The sequence below is a fragment of the Vespula vulgaris genome, chromosome 14, assembly GCF_905475345.1.
Source record: "Vespula vulgaris chromosome 14, iyVesVulg1.1, whole genome shotgun sequence".
In the NCBI taxonomy this organism is placed as follows: Eukaryota; Metazoa; Arthropoda; class Insecta; order Hymenoptera; family Vespidae; genus Vespula; species Vespula vulgaris.
Window position 1 is genome coordinate 5,184,400 of NC_066599.1, and position 25,821 is coordinate 5,210,220.

General features: G+C 27.3%; 1 long non-coding RNA gene across 5 annotated transcripts in view; it reads left to right on the forward strand.

Annotated features, from left to right (window-relative positions):
- Positions 1-4,153: 4,153 nt before the first annotated feature.
- LOC127069129 (uncharacterized) overlaps positions 4,154-25,821 on the forward strand; it is a 46,394-nt gene continuing 24,726 nt past the window's right edge. For 2 of the 5 annotated variants that reach the window (XR_007783366.1, XR_007783365.1), the window contains exons 1-3: positions 4,154-4,613; positions 8,748-8,982; positions 15,693-15,981. This is a non-coding gene — a long non-coding RNA (uncharacterized LOC127069129). Of the gene's footprint in view, positions 4,614-8,747; positions 8,983-12,198; positions 13,814-15,371; positions 15,455-15,692; positions 15,982-17,043; positions 17,506-19,573; positions 21,555-25,821 lie in introns of those variants that run through there. The other 3 variants (XR_007783369.1, XR_007783367.1, XR_007783370.1) reach the window with 3 other exon arrangements.

Sequence of the window (25,821 nt, forward strand, 5' to 3'; positions counted from 1 at the left end):
TTACATTATTATATTGGAAGATACATTGGAAGATATTGAAATAAACTCTAATACAATCTTTTATTCGTTTGTCGTTAAAGTTACGAGTTTTGATAAATGATTTCGATACTTCCGTTAATAGTTAAAATGCGTTTCAACTGGCCGTAGATAACAAAGCTCTTCACAAATGTATCAACGTAAGATGTAATACCAGTGATTAAGAAATTCACTAATTAGAGTCGACTATTGTCATTTCTCGATGCAAAATGTAAGTTGTAATTGCATTGATACGTACATGAATACGTATATGATAATGTTTTTTTATAAACCCTGAGTTACTCATTTCTGATACAGATTCAGATATATACAGATATATATATGTATTATATATTATATATAATATGTATATATATATACAGAGAGAGAGTGAGAGAGAGAGAGAAAGAAATGGTAAACGAATCGAGAATTTGAATGAAACAAAGAACGATATCGAGATTAAATTGAAAAGAAACTTTGTTAGCTCTTGACAAAAAGGCATTCGATAAGGAAGCATTAGCCGTCCAAAGTACAATTATATCAAAGACCTATTCAAATGAAAGACGATACATAGGTATCCTATTATGATACCTTATACTTCTTATTATTCATATAAAAGAAAAGAAGAAGAAAAAAAACAGTTAAGAAGATTAAGAAAGAAATTTCATGTTTATTTCCCAATATCTTCAATTATGATTGTTTTATAAAGACAATAAGAATAATAATAACAATAATAATAACAACAATAATATGAAGAAGAAGAAGAAGAACAAAGTATCTTGGTATATTCAATTTTGCTTTCTTGTTCTTATGTAGGATATGTATCTAGTACAATGTAAATTTTAATGTGGGATTTCATTTAAACGTGTCATTTAATGCGTATTATGATTAATATTTATTATTCATACACATATGAATGTATGTATATTTAAATGAATATAGAATTCATACCTCGTTGACAAATTAAATTTACAAGATTGAAATAAGGGTGTCACGATCAGGTACACGCATCACGTTCGATCGTCGACGATCTTTCTATATATAAAATATATCGATACCAAACGATATTACATTTGTTAAAAGGCATATACGTATTACGTACATACGCGTACACGTGCATACAGAAAAATTAAGAAAAAAATAGCAAAATAGAGCGAGGAAGAGAGAGAGAGAGAGATGAAAGTTCATTGTTTACGAGGAAGGACGTCTGTCCTAACAAACGGAGTTTTCGATGAGGTCTCGTATTTTTCTATTCCTGTTGTTTTCTTTTATTTTTTGATTTTGATTAATTAACTAATTAAATTATAAAAATTTTAATATATATATATATATATAATATTATTACACTGAAAGAAAAAGATAATGTTTATACCATTTACTAGCTGACGTATACAAAGCAAATCATATTACATTGTTTATTTGTTTCTATATAAGCTGAAATATCTAAATACACTTTACGTTATTTACTTTCTGTCGAATATCGTATGAGATCAGTCTTTCGGCAACCACCGAGCTGGAAAATTGGAAATAAATTCTAATACAATCTTTTATTCGTTTGTCGTTAACGTTAAGAATTTTGATAAAAGATTTCAATTCTTCGGTTAATAGTTAAAATGCCTTTCAAATGGCCGTAGATAACAACGCTCTTCACAAATGTATCAACGTAAGATGTAATACCACTGATTAAGAAATTCACTAATTATAGTCGACTATTGTCATTTTTCGATGCAAGGTGTAAGTCGTATTTGCATTGATACGCAGATGAATACGTATATGATAATGTTTTTTTATAAACCCTGAGTTACTCATTTCTGATACAGATTGAGATATATACAGATATATATATATATATATATATATATATATATATATATATATATTATATATTATATATTATGTATATATAAATACAGAGAGAGAGAGAGAGAGAGAGAGAGAGAAAGAGGAAGGGTAAACAAATCGAGAATTTTGAATAAAACATAGAACGATATCGAGATTAAATTGAAAGGAAACTTTGTTAGCTTCTTGACAAAAAGGCACTCTATAAGGGAAACATCAGCCATCCAAAGTACAATTATATCAAAAACCCATTCAAATTAAAGACGATTACATATGTATCCGATTATGATACCATATATTTCTTATTATTCCTATAAAAGAAAAGAAAAAGAAAAAAAAACAGTTAAGAAAAATAAGAAAGAAATCTCATCTTTATTTCCCAATATCTTCAATTATGATTGATTTATAAAGACAATAAGAATAATAATAACAATAATAATAACAACAAAAATATGAAGAAGAAGAAGAAGAAGACGAATAAAGTATCTTGGTATATTCAATTTTGCTTTCTTGTTCTTATGTAGTATATGTATCTAGTACAATGTAAATTTTAATGTGGGATTTCATTTAAACGTGTCATTTAATTCGTATTATGATTAATATGCATTATTCATACACATATCAATGTTTGTGTATTTAAATGAATATAGAGTTTATACCTCGTTGACAAATTAAATTTACAATATTGAAATAAGGGTGTCACGATCAGGTACACGCATCACGTTCGATCGTCGACGATCTTTCTATATATAAAATATATCGATACCAAACGATATTACATTTGTTAAAAGGCATATACGTATTACGTACATACGCGTACACGTGCATACAGAAAAATTAAGAAAAAAATAGCAAAATAGAGCGAGGAAGAGAGAGAAAGAGAGAGATGAAAGTTCATTGTTTACGAGGAAGGACGTCTGTCCTAACAAACGGAGTTTTCGATGAGGTCTCGTATTTTTCTATTCCTGTTGCTTTCTTTTATTTTTTGATTTTGATTAATTAACTAATTAAATTATAAAAATTTTAATATATATATATATATATATATATATATATATATATATATATATAAAATATTATTACCCTGAAAGAAAAAGATAATGTTTATACCATTTACTAGCTGACGTATACAAAGCAAATCTTATTACAATGTTTATATGTTTCTATATAAGCTGAAATATCTAAATACAACTTATGTTATTTACTTTCTATCGAATATCGTATGAGATCAGTCTTTCGGCAACCACCGAGGTGGAATGTTGGAAGATCCCGTATAAACATATGTTTGTAAGTAGATACATATGTACATAACTAGATACAGAATATACACACCCACGCACACATACACAAAGTATATAGTAGTCTTTCCTTGGGTATTGCTTGAGATTTATTATATTGTACAGACAGTAACGAGCAACCTTTCTTCTGCAATGAGCCAAAATTAAATATCTGATATTGTTATTGATACATTATGAACTAAAAATGTTTAAGTTGATTAAAAAGAAATTAATACTTGGTAGAAAAAGAAAAAATTACACATTATTGAAGGGTATTTGTTATTTTCGGCATCAATTTACAATGAAATGTTTTCTATAATTCCATTGATTTTCTATTAGCAATACTTTTAATGTGTACGCATAAGTGTATGTATATATATTTTTGTAATGGAACGAAATCTATTAGTTGTTTATTTTTAATTAGATATATGATTCTACTTCTCGTTAATAAACTTTACATTATTATATTGGAAGATACAATGGAAGATATCGAATTAAACTCTAATACAATGTTTTATTCGTTTGTCGTTAACGTTAAGACTTTTGATAAAAGATTTCAGTACTTCGGTTAATAGTTAAAATGCCTTTCAACTGGCCGTAGATAACAAAGCTCTTCACTAATGTATCAACGTAAGATGTAATACCACTGATTAAGAAATTCACTAATTATAGTCGACTATTGTCATTCTTCGATGCAAAATGTAAGTGGTAATTGCATTGATACGTACATGAATACGTATATGATAATGTTTTTTTATAAACCCTGAGTTACTCATTTCTGATACAGATTGAGATATATACAGATATATATATATATATTATATATTATATATTATGTATATATAAATACAGAGAGAGAGAGAGAGAGAGAGAGAGAGAGAAAGTGGAAGGGTAAACGAATCGAGAATTTTGAATAAAACATAGAACGATATCGAGATTAAATTGAAAGGAAACTTTGTTAGCTTCTTGACAAAAAGGCACTCTATAAGGGAAACATCAGCCATCCAAAGTACAATTATATCAAAGACCTATTCAAAGGAAAGACGATTACATAGGTATCCTATTATGATACCTTATACTTCTTATTATTCATATAAAAGAAAAGAAGAAGAAAAAAAACAGTTAAGAAGATTAAGAAAGAAATTTCATGTTTATTTCCCAATATCTTCAATTATGATTGATTTATAAAGACAATAAGAATAATAATAACAATAATAATAACAACAATAATATGAAAAAGAAGAAGAAGAACAAAGTATCTTGGTATATTCAATTTTGCTTTCTTGTTCTTATGTGGTATATGTAGCTAGTACAATGTAAATTTTAATGTGGGATTTTATTTAAACGTGTCATTTAATGCGTATTATGATTAATATGCATTATTCATACACATATCAATGTATGTGTATTTAAATGAATATAGAATTTATACCTCGTTGACAAATTAAATTTACAATATTGAAATAAGGGTGTCACGATCAGGTACACGCATCACGTTCGATCGTCGACGATCTTTCAATATATAAAATATATCGATACCAAACGATATTACATTTGTTAAAAGGCATATACGTATTACGTACATACGCGTACACGTGCATACAGAAAAATTGAGAAAAAAATAGCAAAATAGAGCGAGGAAGAGAGAGAGAGAGAGAGAGATTAAAGTTCATTGTTTACGAGGAAGGACATCTGTCCTAACAAACGGAGTTTTCGATGAGGTCTCGTATTTTTCTATTCCTGTTGCTTTCTTTTATTTTTTGATTTTGATTATTTAACTAATTAAATTATTAAAATTTTAATATATATATATATATATATATATACATATATATATATATATATAATATTATCACACTGAAAGAAAAAGAGAATGTTTATAGCATTTACTAGCGGGCGTATACAAAACAAATCTTATTACAATGTTTATATGTTTCTTTATCAGCTGATGTATCTAAATACACCTTATCTTATTTACTTTTGGTCGAATATCGTATGATATCAGTCTTTCCGCAACCACCGAGTTGGACACTTGAAAGATCCCGTTTAAACATACGTTTGTAAATAGATAGATATGTATATATGTACATATGTACATAACTAGATACATAATATACACACCCACACACACATACACAAAGTTTATAGTAGTCTTTCTCTTGGGTATTACTTGAGATTTTATTATATTGTATAGACAGTAACGAGCAACCTTTGTGCTGCAAGGAGCCAAAATTACATGTCTGATATTGTTATTGATACAATTCATTATGAACTAAAAATGTTTAAATTGATTAGAAAAGAAATTAAAACTTGATAGAAAAAGAAAAAATTTTACATTATTGAAGGGTATTTGTTATTTTCGGCATCAATTTACAATGAAATGTTTTCTATAATTCCATTGATTTTCTATTAGCAATACTTTTAATGTGTACGCATAAGTGTATGTATATATATTTTTGTAATGGAACGAAATCTATTAGTTGTTTATTTTTAATTAGATATATGATTCTACTTCTGGTTAATAAACTTTACATTATTATATCGGAAGATACAATGGAAGATATCGAATTAAACTCTAATACAATGTTTTATTCGTTTGTCGTTAACGTTAAGACTTTTGATAAAAGATTTCAGTACTTCGGTTAATAGTTAAGATGCCTTTCAACTGGCCGTAGATAACAAAGCTCTTCACTAATGTATCAACGTAAGATGTAATACCACTGATTAAGAAATTCACTAATTATAGTCGACTATTGTCATTCTTCGATGCAAGATGTAAGTCGTATTTGCATTGATACGCAGATGAATACGTATATGATAATGTTTTTTTTATAAAACCTGAGTTACTCATTCCTGATACAGATTGAGATATATACAGATATATATATATATATTATATATTATATATTATGTATATATAAATACAGAGAGAGAGAGAGAGAGTGAGAGAAAGAGGAAGGGTAAACGAATCGAGAATTTTGAATAAAACATAGAACGATATCGAGATCAAATTGAAAGGAAACTTTGTTAGCTTCTTGACAAAAAGGCACTCTATAAGGGAAACGTCAGCCATCCAAAGTACAATTATATCAAAGACCTATTCAAAGGAAAAACGATTACATAGGTATCCTATTATGATACCTTATACTTCTTATTATTCATATAAAAGAAAAGAAGAAGAAAAAAAACAGTTAAGAAGATTAAGAAAGAAATTTCATGTTTATTTCCCAATATCTTCAATTATGATTGATTTCTAAATACAATAAGGATAATAATAACAATAATAACAACAACAATAATATGAAGAAGAAGAAGAAGAAGAATAAAGTATCTTGGTATATTCAATTTTGCTTTCTTGTTCTTATGTAGTATATGTATCTAGTACAATGTAAATTTTAATGTGGGATTTCATTTAAACGTGTCATTTAATGCGTATTATGATTAATATTTATTATTCATACACATATGAATGTATGTATATTTAAATGAATATAGAATTCATACCTCGTTGACAAATTAAATTTACAAGATTGAAATAAGGGTGTCACGATCAGGTACACGCATCACGTTCGATCGTCGACGATCTTTCTATATATAAAATATATCGATACCAAACGATATTACATTTGTTAAAAGGCATATACGTATTACGTTCATACGCGTACACGTGCATACAGAAAAATTAAGAAAAAAATAGCAAAATAGAGCGAGGAAGAGAGAGAGAGAGAGAGAGATGAAAGTTCATTGTTTACGAGGAAGGATGTCTGTCCTAACAAACGGAGTTTTCGATGAGGTCTCGTATTTTTCTATTCCTGTTGCTTTCTTTTATTTTTTGATTTTGATTATTTAACTAATTAAATTATTAAAATTTTAATATATATATATATATATATATATATATATACATATATATATATATAATATTATCACACTGAAAGAAAAAGAGAATGTTTATACCATTTACTAGCTGACGTATACAAAGCAAATCTTATTACAATGTTTATATGTTTCTATATAAGCTGAAATATCTAAATACAACTTATGTTATTTACTTTCTGTCGAATATCGTATGAGATCAGTCTTTCGGCAACCACCGAGTTGGAAACTTGAAAGATCCCGTTTAAACATACGTTTGTAAATAGATAGATATGTATATATGTACATATGTACATAACTAGACACAATATACACACCCACACACTCATACACAAAGTATATAGTAGTCTTTCTCTTGGGTATTGCTTGAGATTTTATTATATTGTATAGACAGTAACGAGCAACCTTTGTTCTGCAATGAGCCAAAATTAAATATCTGATATTGTTATTTATAGAATTCATTATGAACTAAAAATGCTTATATTGATTAAAAAAGGAATTAATGCTTGATAGAAAAAGAAAAAATTACACATTATTGAAGGGTATTTGTTATTTTCGGCATCAATTTACAATGAAATGTTTTCTATAATTCCATTGATTTTTTATTAGCAATACTTTTAATGTGTACGCATAAATGTATGTATATATATTTTTGTAATGGAACGCAATCTATTAGTTGTTTATTTTTAATTAGATATATGATTCTACTTCTCGTTAATAAACTTTACATTATTATATTGGAAGATACATTGGAAGATATTGAAATAAACTCTAATACAATCTTTTATTCGTTTGTCGTTAAAGTTACGAGTTTTGATAAATGATTTCGATACTTCCGTTAATAGTTAAAATGCGTTTCAACTGGCCGTAGATAACAAAGCTCTTCACAAATGTATCAACGTAAGATGTAATACCAGTGATTAAGAAATTCACTAATTAGAGTCGACTATTGTCATTTCTCGATGCAAAATGTAAGTTGTAATTGCATTGATACGTACATGAATACGTATATGATAATGTTTTTTTATAAACCCTGAGTTACTCATTTCTGATACAGATTCAGATATATACAGATATATATATGTATTATATATTATATATAATATGTATATATATATACAGAGAGAGAGTGAGAGAGAGAGAGAAAGAAATGGTAAACGAATCGAGAATTTGAATGAAACAAAGAACGATATCGAGATTAAATTGAAAAGAAACTTTGTTAGCTCTTGACAAAAAGGCATTCGATAAGGAAGCATTAGCCGTCCAAAGTACAATTATATCAAAGACCTATTCAAATGAAAGACGATACATAGGTATCCTATTATGATACCTTATACTTCTTATTATTCATATAAAAGAAAAGAAGAAGAAAAAAAACAGTTAAGAAGATTAAGAAAGAAATTTCATGTTTATTTCCCAATATCTTCAATTATGATTGATTTATAAAGACAATAAGAATAATAATAACAATAATAATAACAACAATAATATGAAGAAGAAGAAGAAGAACAAAGTATCTTGGTATATTCAATTTTGCTTTCTTGTTCTTATGTGGTATATGTAGCTAGTACAATGTAAATTTTAATGTGGGATTTTATTTAAACGTGTCATTTAATGCGTATTATGATTTATATGCATTATTCATACACATATCAATGTATGTGTATTTAAATGAATATAGAATTTATACCTCGTTGACAAATTAAATTTACAAGATTGAAATAAGGGTGTCACGATCAGGTACACGCATCACGTTCGATCGTCGACGATCTTTCTATATATAAAATATATCGATACCAAACGATATTACATTTGTTAAAAGGCATATACGTATTACGTACATACGCGTACACGTGCATACAGAAAAATTAAGAAAAAAATAGCAAAATAGAGCGAGGAAGAGAGAGAGAGAGATATGAAAGTTCATTGTTTACGAGGAAGGACGTCTGTCCTAACAAACGGAGTTTTCGATGAGGTTTCGTATTTTTCTATTCCTGTTCCTTTCTTTTTTTTTTTGATTTTGATTAATTAACTAATTAAATTATAAAAATTTAAATATATATATATATATATAATATTATTACACTGAAAGAAAAAGAGAATGTTTATACCATTTACTAGCTGACGTATACAAAGCAAATCTTATTACAATGTTTATATGTTTCTATATAAGCTGAAATATCTAAATACAACTTATGTTATTTACTTTCTATCGAATATCGTATGAGATCAGTCTTTCGGCAACCACCGAGCTGGAAAATTGGAAATAAACTCTAATACAATCTTTTATTCGTTTGTCGTTAACGTTACGACTTTTGATAAAAGATTTCAATACTTCGGTTAATAGTTAAAATGCCTTTCAACTGGCCGTAGATAACAAAGCTCTTCACAAATGTATCAACATAAGATGTAATACCACTGATTAAGAAATTCACTAATTATAGTCGGCTATTGTCATTTTTCAATGCAAGATGTAAGTCGTATTTGCATTGATACGGGGATAAATACGTATATGATAATGTTTTTTTATAAACCCTGAGTTACTCATTTCTGATACAGATTCAGATATATACGTATATAAAAATATATATATATATATATATATATATATATATATATATATATATTAATGTATATACAGAGAGTGAGAGTGTGTGAGAGAGAGAAAGAAAAAGGGTAAAGGAATCGAGAATTTGAATAGAACAAAGAACGATATCGAGATTAAATTGAAAAGAAACTTTGTTAGATCTTGACAAAGAGGCACTGGATTAGGAAAGATCAACTATCCAAAGTACAATTATATCAAAGACCCATTCAAATGAAAGACGATTACATAGGTTTCCGATTATGATACCTTAATCTTCTTATTATTCATATAAAAGAAAAGAAGAAGAAAAAAAACAGTTAAGAAGATTAAGAAAGAAATCTCATCTTTATTTTCCAATATCTTCAATTATGATTGATTTCTAAAGACAATAAGAATAATAATAACAATAATAAGAACAACAATAACAACAATAATATGAAAAAGAAGAAGAAGAATAAAGTATCTTGGTATATTCAATTTTGCTTTCTTGTTCTTATGTGGTATATGTATCTAGTACAATGTAAATTTTAATGTGGGATTTCAATTAAACGTGTCATTTAATTCGTATTATGATTAATATGCATTATTCATACACATATCAATGTATGTGTATTTAAATGAATATAGAGTTTATACCTCGTTGACAAATTAAATTTACAATATTGAAATAAGGGTGTCACGATCAGGTACACGCATCACGTTCGATCGTCGACGATCTTTCTATATATAAAATATATCGATACCAAACGATATTATATTTGTTAAAAGGCATATACGTATTACGTACATACGCGTACACGTGCATACAGAAAAATTAAGAAAAAAATAGCAAAATAGAGCGAGGAAGAGAGAGAAAGAGAGAGATGAAAGTTCATTGTTTACGAGGAAGGACGTCTGTCCTAACAAACGGAGTTTTCGATGAGGTTTCGTATTTTTCTATTCCTGTTCCTTTCTTTTTTTTTTTGATTTTGATTAATTAACTAATTAAATTATAAAAATTAAATATATATATATATATATATATATATATATATATAATATTATTACACTGAAAGAAAAAGAGAATGTTTATACCATTTACTAGCTGACGTATACAAAGCAAATCTTATTACAATGTTTATATGTTTCTATATAAGCTGAAATATCTAAATACAACTTATGTTATTTAATTTCTATCGAATATCGTATGAGATCAGTCTTTCGGCAACCACCGAGCTGGAAAATTGGAAATAAACTCTAATACAATCTTTTATTCGTTTGTCGTTAACGTTACGACTTTTGATAAAAGATTTCAATACTTCGGTTAATAGTTAAAATGCCTTTCAACTGGCCGTAGATAACAAAGCTCTTCACAAATGTATCAACATAAGATGTAATACCACTGATTAAGAAATTCACTAATTATAGTCGGCTATTGTCATTTTTCAATGCAAGATGTAAGTCGTATTTGCATTGATACGGGGATAAATACGTATATGATAATGTTTTTTTATAAACACTGAGTTACTCATTTCTGATACAGATTCAGATATATACGTATAAAATAATATATATATATATATATATATATATATATATATATATATTAATGTATATACAGAGAGTGAGAGTGTGTGAGAGAGAGAAAGAAAAAGGGTAAAGGAATCGAGAATTTGAATAGAACAAAGAACGATATCGAGATTAAATTGAAAAGAAACTTTGTTAGATCTTGACAAAGAGGCACTGGATTAGGAAAGATCAGCTATCCAAAGTACAATTATATCAAAGACCCATTCAAATGAAAGACGATTACATAGGTTTCCGATTATGATACCTTATACTTCTTATTATTCATATAAAAGAAAAAAAGAAGAAAAAAAACAGTTAAGAAGATTAAGAAAGAAATCTCATCTTTATTTCCCAATATCTTCAATTATGATTGATTTCTAAAGACAATAAGAATAATAATAACAATAATAAGAACAACAATAACAACAATAATATGAAAAAGAAGAAGAAGAATAAAGTATCTTGGTATATTCAATTTTGCTTTCTTGTTCTTATGTGGTATATGTATCTAGTACAATGTAAATTTTAATGTGGGATTTCAATTAAACGTGTCATTTAATTCGTATTATGATTAATATGCATTATTCATACACATATCAATGTATGTGTATTTAAATGAATATAGAGTTTATACCTCGTTGACAAATTAAATTTACAATATTGAAATAAGGGTGTCACGATCAGGTACACGCATCACGTTCGATCGTCGACGATCTTTCTATATATAAAATATATCGATACCAAACGATATTACATTTGTTAAAAGGCATATACGTATTACGTACATACGCGTACACGTGCATACAGAAAAATTAAGAAAAAAATAGCAAAATAGAGCGAGGAAGAGAGAGAAAGAGAGAGATGAAAGTTCATTGTTTACGAGGAAGGACGTCTGTCCTAACAAACGGAGTTTTCGATGAGGTCTCGTATTTTTCTATTCCTGTTGCTTTCTTTTATTTTTTGATTTTGATTAATTAACTAATTAAATTATAAAAATTTTAATATATATATATATATATATATATATATATATATATATATATATTATTACCCTGAAAGAAAAAGATAATGTTTATACCATTTACTAGCTGACGTATACAAAGCAAATCTTATTACAATGTTTATATGTTTCTATATAAGCTGAAATATCTAAATACAACTTATGTTATTTACTTTCTATCGAATATCGTATGAGATCAGTCTTTCGGCAACCACCGAGGTGGAATGTTGGAAGATCCCGTATAAACATACGTTTGTAAGTAGATACATATGTACATAACTAGATACAGAATATACACACCCACGCACACATACACAAAGTATATAGTAGTCTTTCCTTGGGTATTGCTTGAGATTTATTATATTGTACAGACAGTAACGAGCAACCTTTCTTCTGCAATGAGCCAAAATTAAATATCTGATATTGTTATTGATACATTATGAACTAAAAATGTTTAAGTTGATTAAAAAGAAATTAATACTTGGTAGAAAAAGAAAAAATTACACATTATTGAAGGGTATTTGTTATATTCGGCATCAATTTACAATGAAATGTTTTCTATAATACCATTGATTTTTTATTAGCAATACTTTTAATGTGTACGCATAAATGTATGTATATATATTTTTGTAATGGACCGAAATCTATTAGTTGTTTATTTTTAATTAGATATATGATTCTACTTCTCGATAATAAACTTTTCATTATTATATTGGAAGACACAATGGAAGATATCGAATTAAACTCTAATACAATCTTTTATTCGTTTGTCGTTAACGTTAAGAATTTTGATAAAAGATTTCAATTCTTCGGTTAATAGTTAAAATGCCTTTCAAATGGCCGTAGATAACAACGCTCTTCACAAATGTATCAACGTAAGATGTAATACCACTGATTAAGAAATTCACTAATTATAGTCGACTATTGTCATTTTTCGATGCAAGGTGTAAGTCGTATTTGCATTGATACGCAGATGAATACGTATATGATAATGTTTTTTTATAAACCCTGAGTTACTCATTTCTGATACAGATTGAGATATATACAGATATATCTATATATATATATATATATATATATATATATATATATTATATATTATATATTATGTATATATAAATACAGAGAGAGAGAGAGAGAGAGAGAAAGAGGAAGGGTAAACAAATCGAGAATTTTGAATAAAACATAGAACGATATCGAGATTAAATTGAAAGGAAACTTTGTTAGCTTCTTGACAAAAAGGCACTCTATAAGGGAAACATCAGCCATCCAAAGTACAATTATATCAAAAACCCATTCAAATTAAAGACGATTACATATGTATCCGATTATGATACCATATATTTCTTATTATTCCTATAAAAGAAAAGAAAAAAAAAAAAAAACAGTTAAGAAAAATAAGAAAGAAATCTCATCTTTATTTCCCAATATCTTCAAATATGATTGATTTATAAAGACAATAAGAATAATAATAACAATAATAATAACAACAAAAATATGAAGAAGAAGAAGAAGAAGAAGAATAAAGTATCTTGGTATATTCAATTTTGCTTTCTTGTTCTTATGTAGTATATGTATCTAGTACAATGTAAATTTTAATGTGGGATTTCATTTAAACGTGTCATTTAATGCGTATTATGATTTATATGCATTATTCATACACATATCAATGTATGTGTATTTAAATGAATATAGAGTTTATACCTCGTTGACAAATTAAATTTACAATATTGAAATAAGGGTGTCACGATCAGGTACACGCATCACGTTCGATCGTCGACGATCTTTCTATATATAAAATATATCGATACCAAACGATATTACATTTGTTAAAAGGCATATACGTATTACGTACATACGCGTACTCGTGCATACAGAAAAATTAAGAAAAAAATAGCAAAACAGAGCGAGGAAGAGACAAAGAGAGAGAGAGAGATGAAAGTACATTGTTTTCAAGGAAGGGCGTCTGTCCTAACGAACGGAGTATTCGATGAGGTCTCGTATTTTTCTATTCCTGTTGCTTTCTTTTATTTTTTGATTTTGATTAATTGACTAATTAAATTATAAAAATTTTAATATATATATATATTACACTGAAAGAAAAAGAGAATGTTTATACCATTTATTAGCTGACGTATAGAAAGCAAATCTTATTACAATGTTTATTTGTTTCTATATAAGCTGAAATATCTAAATACACTTTACGTTATTTACTTTCTGTCGAATATCATATGAGATCAGTCTTTCGGCAACCACCAAGCTGGAAAATTGGAAATAAACTCTAATACAATCTTTTATTCGTTTGTCGTTAACGTTAAGACTTCTGATAAAAGATTTCAATACTTCGGTTAATAGTTAATATGCCTTTCAACTGGCCGTAGATAACAAAGCCCTTCACAAATGTATCAACGTTAGATGTAATACCACTGATTAAGAAATTCACTAATTATAGTCGACTATTGTCATTTTTCGATGCAAGATGTAAGTCGTATTTGCATTGATACGCAGATGAATACGTATATGATAATGTTTTTTTATAAACCGTGAGTTTATTTCTGATACAGATTGAGATATATACAGATATATATATATATATATATATATATATATATATATATATACACATATATATTATATATTATATATAATATGTATATATATATACAGAGAGAGAGAGAGAGAGAGAGAGAGAGAGAGAGAGAGAGAGAAAGAAAGGGTAAACGAATCGAGAATTTGAATAAAACAAAGAACGATATCGAGATTAAATTGAAAAGAAACTTTGTTAGCTCTTGACAAAAAGGCATTCGATAAGGAAGCATTAGGCGTCCAAAGTACAATTATATCAAAAACCCATTCAAATTAAAGAAGATTACATATGTCTCTGATTATGATACCTTATATTTCTTATTATTCATATAAAAGAAAAGAAAAAGAAAAAAAAAACAGTTAAGAAGAATAAGAAAGAAATCTCATCTTTATTTCCCAATATCTTCAATTATGATAGATTTCTAAATACAATAAGGATAATAATAACAATAATAACAACAACAATAATATGCAGAAGAAGAAGAAGAAGAAGAATAAAGTATCTTGGTATATTCAATTTTGCTTTCTTGTTCTTATGTAGTATATGTATCTAGTACAATGTAAATTTTAATGTGGGATTTCATTTAAACGTGTCATTTAATGCGTATTATGATTAATATGCATTATTCATACACATATCAAGGTATGTGTATTTAAATGAATATAGAATTTATACCTCGTTGACAAATTAAATTTACAATATTGAAATAAGGGTGTCACGATCAGGTACACGCATCACGTTCGATCGTCGACGATCTTTCTATATATAAAATATATCGATACCAAACGATATTACATTTGTTGAAAGGCATATACGTATTACGTACATACGCGTACACGTGCATACAGAAAAATTAAAAAAAAATAGCAAAATAGAGCGAGGAAGAGAGAGAGAGAGAGAGAGATGAAAGTTCATTGTTTACGAGGAAGGACGTCTGTCCTAACATACGGAGTTTTCGATGAGGTCTCGTATTTTTGTATTCCTGTTGCTTTCTTTTATTTTTTGATTTTGATTAATTAACTAATTAAATTATAAAAATTTTAATATATATATATATATATATATATATATATAATATTATTACACTGAAAGAAAAAGAGAATGTTTATACCATTTACTAGCTGACGTATACAAAGCAAATCTTATTACAATGTTTATATGTTTCTATATAAGCTGAAATATCTAAATACAACTTATGTTATTTACTTTCTGTCGAATATCGTATGAGATCAGTCTTTCGGCAACCACCGAGGTGGAATGTTGGAAGATCCCATACTAACATACATTTGTAAATAGATACATATGTGTATATGTACATATGTACGTAACTAGATACATAATATACACACCCACACACACATACACAAAGTATACAGTAGTCTTTCTCTTGGGTATTGCTTGAGATTTTCTTATATTGTATGGACAGTAACGAGCAACCTTTGTTCTGCAATGAGCCAAAATTAAATATCTGATATTGTTATTGATACATTATGAACTAAAAATGTTTAAATTGTTTAAAAAGAAATTAATACTTGATAGAAAAAGAAAAAATTACACATTATTGAAGGGTATTTGTTATTTTCGGCATCAATTTACAATGAAATGTTTTCTATAATTCCATTGATTTTCTATTAGCAATACTTTTAATGTGTACGCATAAGTGTATGTATATATATTTTTGTAATGGAACGAAATCTATTAGTTGTTTATTTTTAATTAGATATATGATTCTACTTCTCGTTAATAAACTTTACATTATTATATTGGAAGATACAATGGAAGATATCGAATTAAACTCTAATACAATGTTTCATTCGTTTGTCGTTAACGTTAAGACTTTTGATAAAAGATTTCAGTACTTCGGTTAATAGTTAAAATGCCTTTCAACTGGCCGTAGATAACAAAGCTCTTCACTAATGTATCAACGTAAGATGTAATACCACTGATTAAGAAATTCACTAATTATAGTCGACTATTGTCATTCTTCGATGCAAAATGTAAGTGGTAATTGCATTGATACGTACATGAATACGTATATGATAATGTTTTTTTATAAACCCTGAGTTACTCATTTCTGATACAGATTGAGATATATACAGATATATATATATATATTATATATTATATATTATGTATATATAAATACAGAGAGAGAGAGAGAGAGAGAGAGAGAGAAAGTGGAAGGGTAAACGAATCGAGAATTTTGAATAAAACATAGAACGATATCGAGATTAAATTGAAAGGAAACTTTGTTAGCTTCTTGACAAAAAGGCACTCTATAAGGGAAACATCAGCCATCCAAAGTACAATTATATCAAAGACCTATTCAAAGGAAAGACGATTACATAGGTATCCTATTATGATACCTTATACTTCTTATTATTCATATAAAAGAAAAGAAGAAGAAAAAAAACAGTTAAGAAGATTAAGAAAGAAATTTCATGTTTATTTCCCAATATCTTCAATTATGATTGATTTATAAAGACAATAAGAATAATAATAACAATAATAATAACAACAATAATATGAAAAAGAAGAAGAAGAACAAAGTATCTTGGTATATTCAATTTTGCTTTCTTGTTCTTATGTGGTATATGTAGCTAGTACAATGTAAATTTTAATGTGGGATTTTATTTAAACGTGTCATTTAATGCGTATTATGATTAATATGCATTATTCATACACATATCAATGTATGTGTATTTAAATGAATATAGAATTTATACCTCGTTGACAAATTAAATTTACAATATTGAAATAAGGGTGTCACGATCACGTACACGCATCACGTTCGATCGTCGACGATCTTTCAATATATAAAATATATCGATACCAAACGATATTACATTTGTTAAAAGGCATATACGTATTACGTACATACGCGTACACGTGCATACAGAAAAATTGAGAAAAAAATAGCAAAATAGAGCGAGGAAGAGAGAGAGAGAGAGAGAGATTAAAGTTCATTGTTTACGAGGAAGGACATCTGTCCTAACAAACGGAGTTTTCGATGAGGTCTCGTATTTTTCTATTCCTGTTGCTTTCTTTTATTTTTTGATTTTGATTATTTAACTAATTAAATTATTAAAATTTTAATATATATATATATATATATATACATATATATATATATATAATATTATCACACTGAAAGAAAAAGAGAATGTTTATAGCATTTACTAGCGGGCGTATACAAAACAAATCTTATTACAATGTTTATATGTTTCTTTATCAGCTGATGTATCTAAATACACCTTATCTTATTTACTTTTGGTCGAATATCGTATGATATCAGTCTTTCCGCAACCACCGAGTTGGACACTTGAAAGATCCCGTTTAAACATACGTTTGTAAATAGATAGATATGTATATATGTACATATGTACATAACTAGATACATAATATACACACCCACACACACATACACAAAGTTTATAGTAGTCTTTCTCTTGGGTATTACTTGAGATTTTATTATATTGTATAGACAGTAACGAGCAACCTTTGTGCTGCAAGGAGCCAAAATTACATGTCTGATATTGTTATTGATACAATTCATTATGAACTAAAAATGTTTAAATTGATTAGAAAAGAAATTAAAACTTGATAGAAAAAGAAAAAATTTTACATTATTGAAGGGTATTTGTTATTTTCGGCATCAATTTACAATGAAATGTTTTCTATAATTCCATTGATTTTCTATTAGCAATACTTTTAATGTGTACGCATAAGTGTATGTATATATATTTTTGTAATGGAACGAAATCTATTAGTTGTTTATTTTTAATTAGATATATGATTCTACTTCTGGTTAATAAACTTTACATTATTATATCGGAAGATACAATGGAAGATATCGAATTAAACTCTAATACAATGTTTTATTCGTTTGTCGTTAACGTTAAGACTTTTGATAAAAGATTTCAGTACTTCGGTTAATAGTTAAGATGCCTTTCAACTGGCCGTAGATAACAAAGCTCTTCACTAATGTATCAACGTAAGATGTAATACCACTGATTAAGAAATTCACTAATTATAGTCGACTATTGTCATTCTTCGATGCAAGATGTAAGTCGTATTTGCATTGATACGCAGATGAATACGTATATGATAATGTTTTTTTTATAAAACCTGAGTTACTCATTCCTGATACAGATTGAGATATATACAGATATATATATATATATTATATATTATATATTATGTATATATAAATACAGAGAGAGAGAGAGAGAGTGAGAGAAAGAGGAAGGGTAAACGAATCGAGAATTTTGAATAAAACATAGAACGATATCGAGATCAAATTGAAAGGAAACTTTGTTAGCTTCTTGACAAAAAGGCACTCTATAAGGGAAACGTCAGCCATCCAAAGTACAATTATATCAAAGACCTATTCAAAGGAAAAACGATTACATAGGTATCCTATTATGATACCTTATACTTCTTATTATTCATATAAAAGAAAAGAAGAAGAAAAAAAACAGTTAAGAAGATTAAGAAAGAAATTTCATGTTTATTTCCCAATATCTTCAATTATGATTGATTTCTAAATACAATAAGGATAATAATAACAATAATAACAACAACAATAATATGAAGAAGAAGAAGAAGAAGAATAAAGTATCTTGGTATATTCAATTTTGCTTTCTTGTTCTTATGTAGTATATGTATCTAGTACAATGTAAATTTTAATGTGGGATTTCATTTAAACGTGTCATTTAATGCGTATTATGATTAATATTTATTATTCATACACATATGAATGTATGTATATTTAAATGAATATAGAATTCATACCTCGTTGACAAATTAAATTTACAAGATTGAAATAAGGGTGTCACGATCAGGTACACGCATCACGTTCGATCGTCGACGATCTTTCTATATATAAAATATATCGATACCAAACGATATTACATTTGTTAAAAGGCATATACGTATTACGTTCATACGTGTACACGTGCATACAGAAAAATTAAGAAAAAAATAGCAAAATAGAGCGAGGAAGAGAGAGAGAGAGAGAGAGATGAAAGTTCATTGTTTACGAGGAAGGATGTCTGTCCTAACAAACGGAGTTTTCGATGAGGTCTCGTATTTTTCTATTCCTGTTGCTTTCTTTTATTTTTTGATTTTGATTATTTAACTAATTAAATTATTAAAATTTTAATATATATATATATATATATATATATATATATACATATATATATATATAATATTATCACACTGAAAGAAAAAGAGAATGTTTATACCATTTACTAGCTGACGTATACAAAGCAAATCTTATTACAATGTTTATATGTTTCTATATAAGCTGAAATATCTAAATACAACTTATGTTATTTACTTTCTGTCGAATATCGTATGAGATCAGTCTTTCGGCAACCACCGAGTTGGAAACTTGAAAGATCCCGTTTAAACATACGTTTGTAAATAGATAGATATGTATATATGTACATATGTACATAACTAGACACAATATACACACCCACACACTCATACACAAAGTATATAGTAGTCTTTCTCTTGGGTATTGCTTGAGATTTTATTATATTGTATAGACAGTAACGAGCAACCTTTGTTCTGCAATGAGCCAAAATTAAATATCTGATATTGTTATTTATAGAATTCATTATGAACTAAAAATGCTTATATTGATTAAAAAAGGAATTAATGCTTGATAGAAAAAGAAAAAATTACACATTATTGAAGGGTATTTGTTATTTTCGGCATCAATTTACAATGAAATGTTTTCTATAATTCCATTGATTTTTTATTAGCAATACTTTTAATGTGTACGCATAAATGTATGTATATATATTTTTGTAATGGAACGCAATCTATTAGTTGTTTATTTTTAATTAGATATATGATTCTACTTCTCGTTAATAAACTTTACATTATTATATTGGAAGATACATTGGAAGATATTGAAATAAACTCTAATACAATCTTTTATTCGTTTGTCGTTAAAGTTACGAGTTTTGATAAATGATTTCGATACTTCCGTTAATAGTTAAAATGCGTTTCAACTGGCCGTAGATAACAAAGCTCTTCACAAATGTATCAACGTAAGATGTAATACCAGTGATTAAGAAATTCACTAATTAGAGTCGACTATTGTCATTTCTCGATGCAAAATGTAAGTTGTAATTGCATTGATACGTACATGAATACGTATATGATAATGTTTTTTTATAAACCCTGAGTTACTCATTTCTGATACAGATTCAGATATATACAGATATATATATGTATTATATATTATATATAATATGTATATATATATACAGAGAGAGAGTGAGAGAGAGAGAGAAAGAAATGGTAAACGAATCGAGAATTTGAATGAAACAAAGAACGATATCGAGATTAAATTGAAAAGAAACTTTGTTAGCTCTTGACAAAAAGGCATTCGATAAGGAAGCATTAGCCGTCCAAAGTACAATTATATCAAAGACCTATTCAAATGAAAGACGATACATAGGTATCCTATTATGATACCTTATACTTCTTATTATTCATATAAAAGAAAAGAAGAAGAAAAAAAACAGTTAAGAAGATTAAGAAAGAAATTTCATGTTTATTTCCCAATATCTTCAATTATGATTGATTTATAAAGACAATAAGAATAATAATAACAATAATAATAACAACAATAATATGAAGAAGAAGAAGAAGAACAAAGTATCTTGGTATATTCAATTTTGCTTTCTTGTTCTTATGTGGTATATGTAGCTAGTACAATGTAAATTTTAATGTGGGATTTTATTTAAACGTGTCATTTAATGCGTATTATGATTTATATGCATTATTCATACACATATCAATGTATGTGTATTTAAATGAATATAGAATTTATACCTCGTTGACAAATTAAATTTACAAGATTGAAATAAGGGTGTCACGATCAGGTACACGCATCACGTTCGATCGTCGACGATCTTTCTATATATAAAATATATCGATACCAAACGATATTACATTTGTTAAAAGGCATATACGTATTACGTACATACGCGTACACGTGCATACAGAAAAATTAAGAAAAAAATAGCAAAATAGAGCGAGGAAGAGAGAGAGAGAGATATGAAAGTTCATTGTTTACGAGGAAGGACGTCTGTCCTAACAAACGGAGTTTTCGATGAGGTTTCGTATTTTTCTATTCCTGTTCCTTTCTTTTTTTTTTTGATTTTGATTAATTAACTAATTAAATTATAAAAATTTAAATATATATATATATATATAATATTATTACACTGAAAGAAAAAGAGAATGTTTATACCATTTACTAGCTGACGTATACAAAGCAAATCTTATTACAATGTTTATATGTTTCTATATAAGCTGAAATATCTAAATACAACTTATGTTATTTACTTTCTATCGAATATCGTATGAGATCAGTCTTTCGGCAACCACCGAGCTGGAAAATTGGAAATAAACTCTAATACAATCTTTTATTCGTTTGTCGTTAACGTTACGACTTTTGATAAAAGATTTCAATACTTCGGTTAATAGTTAAAATGCCTTTCAACTGGCCGTAGATAACAAAGCTCTTCACAAATGTATCAACATAAGATGTAATACCACTGATTAAGAAATTCACTAATTATAGTCGGCTATTGTCATTTTTCAATGCAAGATGTAAGTCGTATTTGCATTGATACGGGGATAAATACGTATATGATAATGTTTTTTTATAAACCCTGAGTTACTCATTTCTGATACAGATTCAGATATATACGTATAAAATAATATATATATATATATATATATATATATATATATATATTAATGTATATACAGAGAGTGAGAGTGTGTGAGAGAGAGAAAGAAAAAGGGTAAAGGAATCGAGAATTTGAATAGAACAAAGAACGATATCGAGATTAAATTGAAAAGAAACTTTGTTAGATCTTGACAAAGAGGCACTGGATTAGGAAAGATCAGCTATCCAAAGTACAATTATATCAAAGACCCATTCAAATGAAAGACGATTACATAGGTTTCCGATTATGATACCTTAATCTTCTTATTATTCATATAAAAGAAAAGAAGAAGAAAAAAAACAGTTAAGAAGATTAAGAAAGAAATCTCATCTTTATTTTCCAATATCTTCAATTATGATTGATTTCTAAAGACAATAAGAATAATAATAACAATAATAAGAACAACAATAACAACAATAATATGAAAAAGAAGAAGAAGAATAAAGTATCTTGGTATATTCAATTTTGCTTTCTTGTTCTTATGTGGTATATGTATCTAGTACAATGTAAATTTTAATGTGGGATTTCAATTAAACGTGTCATTTAATTCGTATTATGATTAATATGCATTATTCATACACATATCAATGTATGTGTATTTAAATGAATATAGAGTTTATACCTCGTTGACAAATTAAATTTACAATATTGAAATAAGGGTGTCACGATCAGGTACACGCATCACGTTCGATCGTCGACGATCTTTCTATATATAAAATATATCGATACCAAACGATATTATATTTGTTAAAAGGCATATACGTATTACGTACATACGCGTACACGTGCATACAGAAAAATTAAGAAAAAAATAGCAAAATAGAGCGAGGAAGAGAGAGAAAGAGAGAGATGAAAGTTCATTGTTTACGAGGAAGGACGTCTGTCCTAACAAACGGAGTTTTCGATGAGGTTTCGTATTTTTCTATTCCTGTTCCTTTCTTTTTTTTTTTGATTTTGATTAATTAACTAATTAAATTATAAAAATTTAAATATATATATATATATATATATAATATTATTACACTGAAAGAAAAAGAGAATGTTTATACCATTTACTAGCTGACGTATACAAAGCAAATCTTATTACAATGTTTATATGTTTCTATATAAGCTGAAATATCTAAATACAACTTATGTTATTTAATTTCTATCGAATATCGTATGAGATCAGTCTTTCGGCAACCACCGAGCTGGAAAATTGGAAATAAACTCTAATACAATCTTTTATTCGTTTGTCGTTAACGTTACGACTTTTGATAAAAGATTTCAATACTTCGGTTAATAGTTAAAATGCCTTTCAACTGGCCGTAGATAACAAAGCTCTTCACAAATGTATCAACATAAGATGTAATACCACTGATTAAGAAATTCACTAATTATAGTCGGCTATTGTCATTTTTCAATGCAAGATGTAAGTCGTATTTGCATTGATACGGGGATAAATACGTATATGATAATGTTTTTTTATAAACACTGAGTTACTCATTTCTGATACAGATTCAGATATATACGTATAAAATAATATATATATATATATATATATATATATATATATTAATGTATATACAGAGAGTGAGAGTGTGTGAGAGAGAGAAAGAAAAAGGGTAAAGGAATCGAGAATTTGAATAGAACAAAGAACGATATCGAGATTAAATTGAAAAGAAACTTTGTTAGATCTTGACAAAGAGGCACTGGATTAGGAAAGATCAGCTATCCAAAGTACAATTATATCAAAGACCCATTCAAATGAAAGACGATTACATAGGTTTCCGATTATGATACCTTATACTTCTTATTATTCATATAAAAGAAAAAAAGAAGAAAAAAAACAGTTAAGAAGATTAAGAAAGAAATCTCATCTTTATTTCCCAATATCTTCAATTATGATTGATTTCTAAAGACAATAAGAATAATAATAACAATAATAAGAACAACAATAACAACAATAATATGAAAAAGAAGAAGAAGAATAAAGTATCTTGGTATATTCAATTTTGCTTTCTTGTTCTTATGTGGTATATGTATCTAGTACAATGTAAATTTTAATGTGGGATTTCAATTAAACGTGTCATTTAATTCGTATTATGATTAATATGCATTATTCATACACATATCAATGTATGTGTATTTAAATGAATATAGAGTTTATACCTCGTTGACAAATTAAATTTACAATATTGAAATAAGGGTGTCACGATCAGGTACACGCATCACGTTCGATCGTCGACGATCTTTCTATATATAAAATATATCGATACCAAACGATATTACATTTGTTAAAAGGCATATACGTATTACGTACATACGCGTACACGTGCATACAGAAAAATTAAGAAAAAAATAGCAAAATAGAGCGAGGAAGAGAGAGAAAGAGAGAGATGAAAGTTCATTGTTTACGAGGAAGGACGTCTGTCCTAACAAACGGAGTTTTCGATGAGGTCTCGTATTTTTCTATTCCTGTTGCTTTCTTTTATTTTTTGATTTTGATTAATTAACTAATTAAATTATAAAAATTTTAATATATATATATATATATATATATATATATATATAATATTATTACCCTGAAAGAAAAAGATAATGTTTATACCATTTACTAGCTGACGTATACAAAGCAAATCTTATTACAATGTTTATATGTTTCTATATAAGCTGAAGTATCTAAATACACCTTATCTTATTTAATTTTGGTCGAATATCGTATGAGATCAGTCTTTCGGCAACCACTGAGTTGGAAACTTGAAAGATCCCGTATGAACATACGTTTGTAAATAGATAGATATGTATATATGTACATATGTACATAACTAGACACAATATACACACCCTCACACTCATACACAAAGTATATAGTAGTCTTTCTCTTGGGTATTGCTTGAGATTTTATTATATTGTATAGACAGTAACGAGCAACCTTTGTTCTGCAATGAGCCAAAATTAAATATCTGATATTGTTATTGATAGAATTCATTATGAAATAAAAATGCTTATATTGATTAAAAAAGGAATTAATGCTTGATAGAAAAAGAAAAAATTACACATTATTGAAGGGTATTTGTTATTTTCGGCATCAATTTACAATGAAATGTTTTCTATAATTCCATTGATTTTTTATTAGCAATACTTTTAATGTGTACGCATAAATGTATGTATATATATTTTTGTAATGGAACGAAATCTATTAGTTGTTCATTTTTAATTAGATATATGATTCTACTTCTCGTTAATAAACTTTACATTATTATATTGGAAGATACATTGGAAGATATTGAAATAAACTCTAATACAATCTTTTAATCGTTTGTCGTTAAAGTTACGAGTTTTGATAA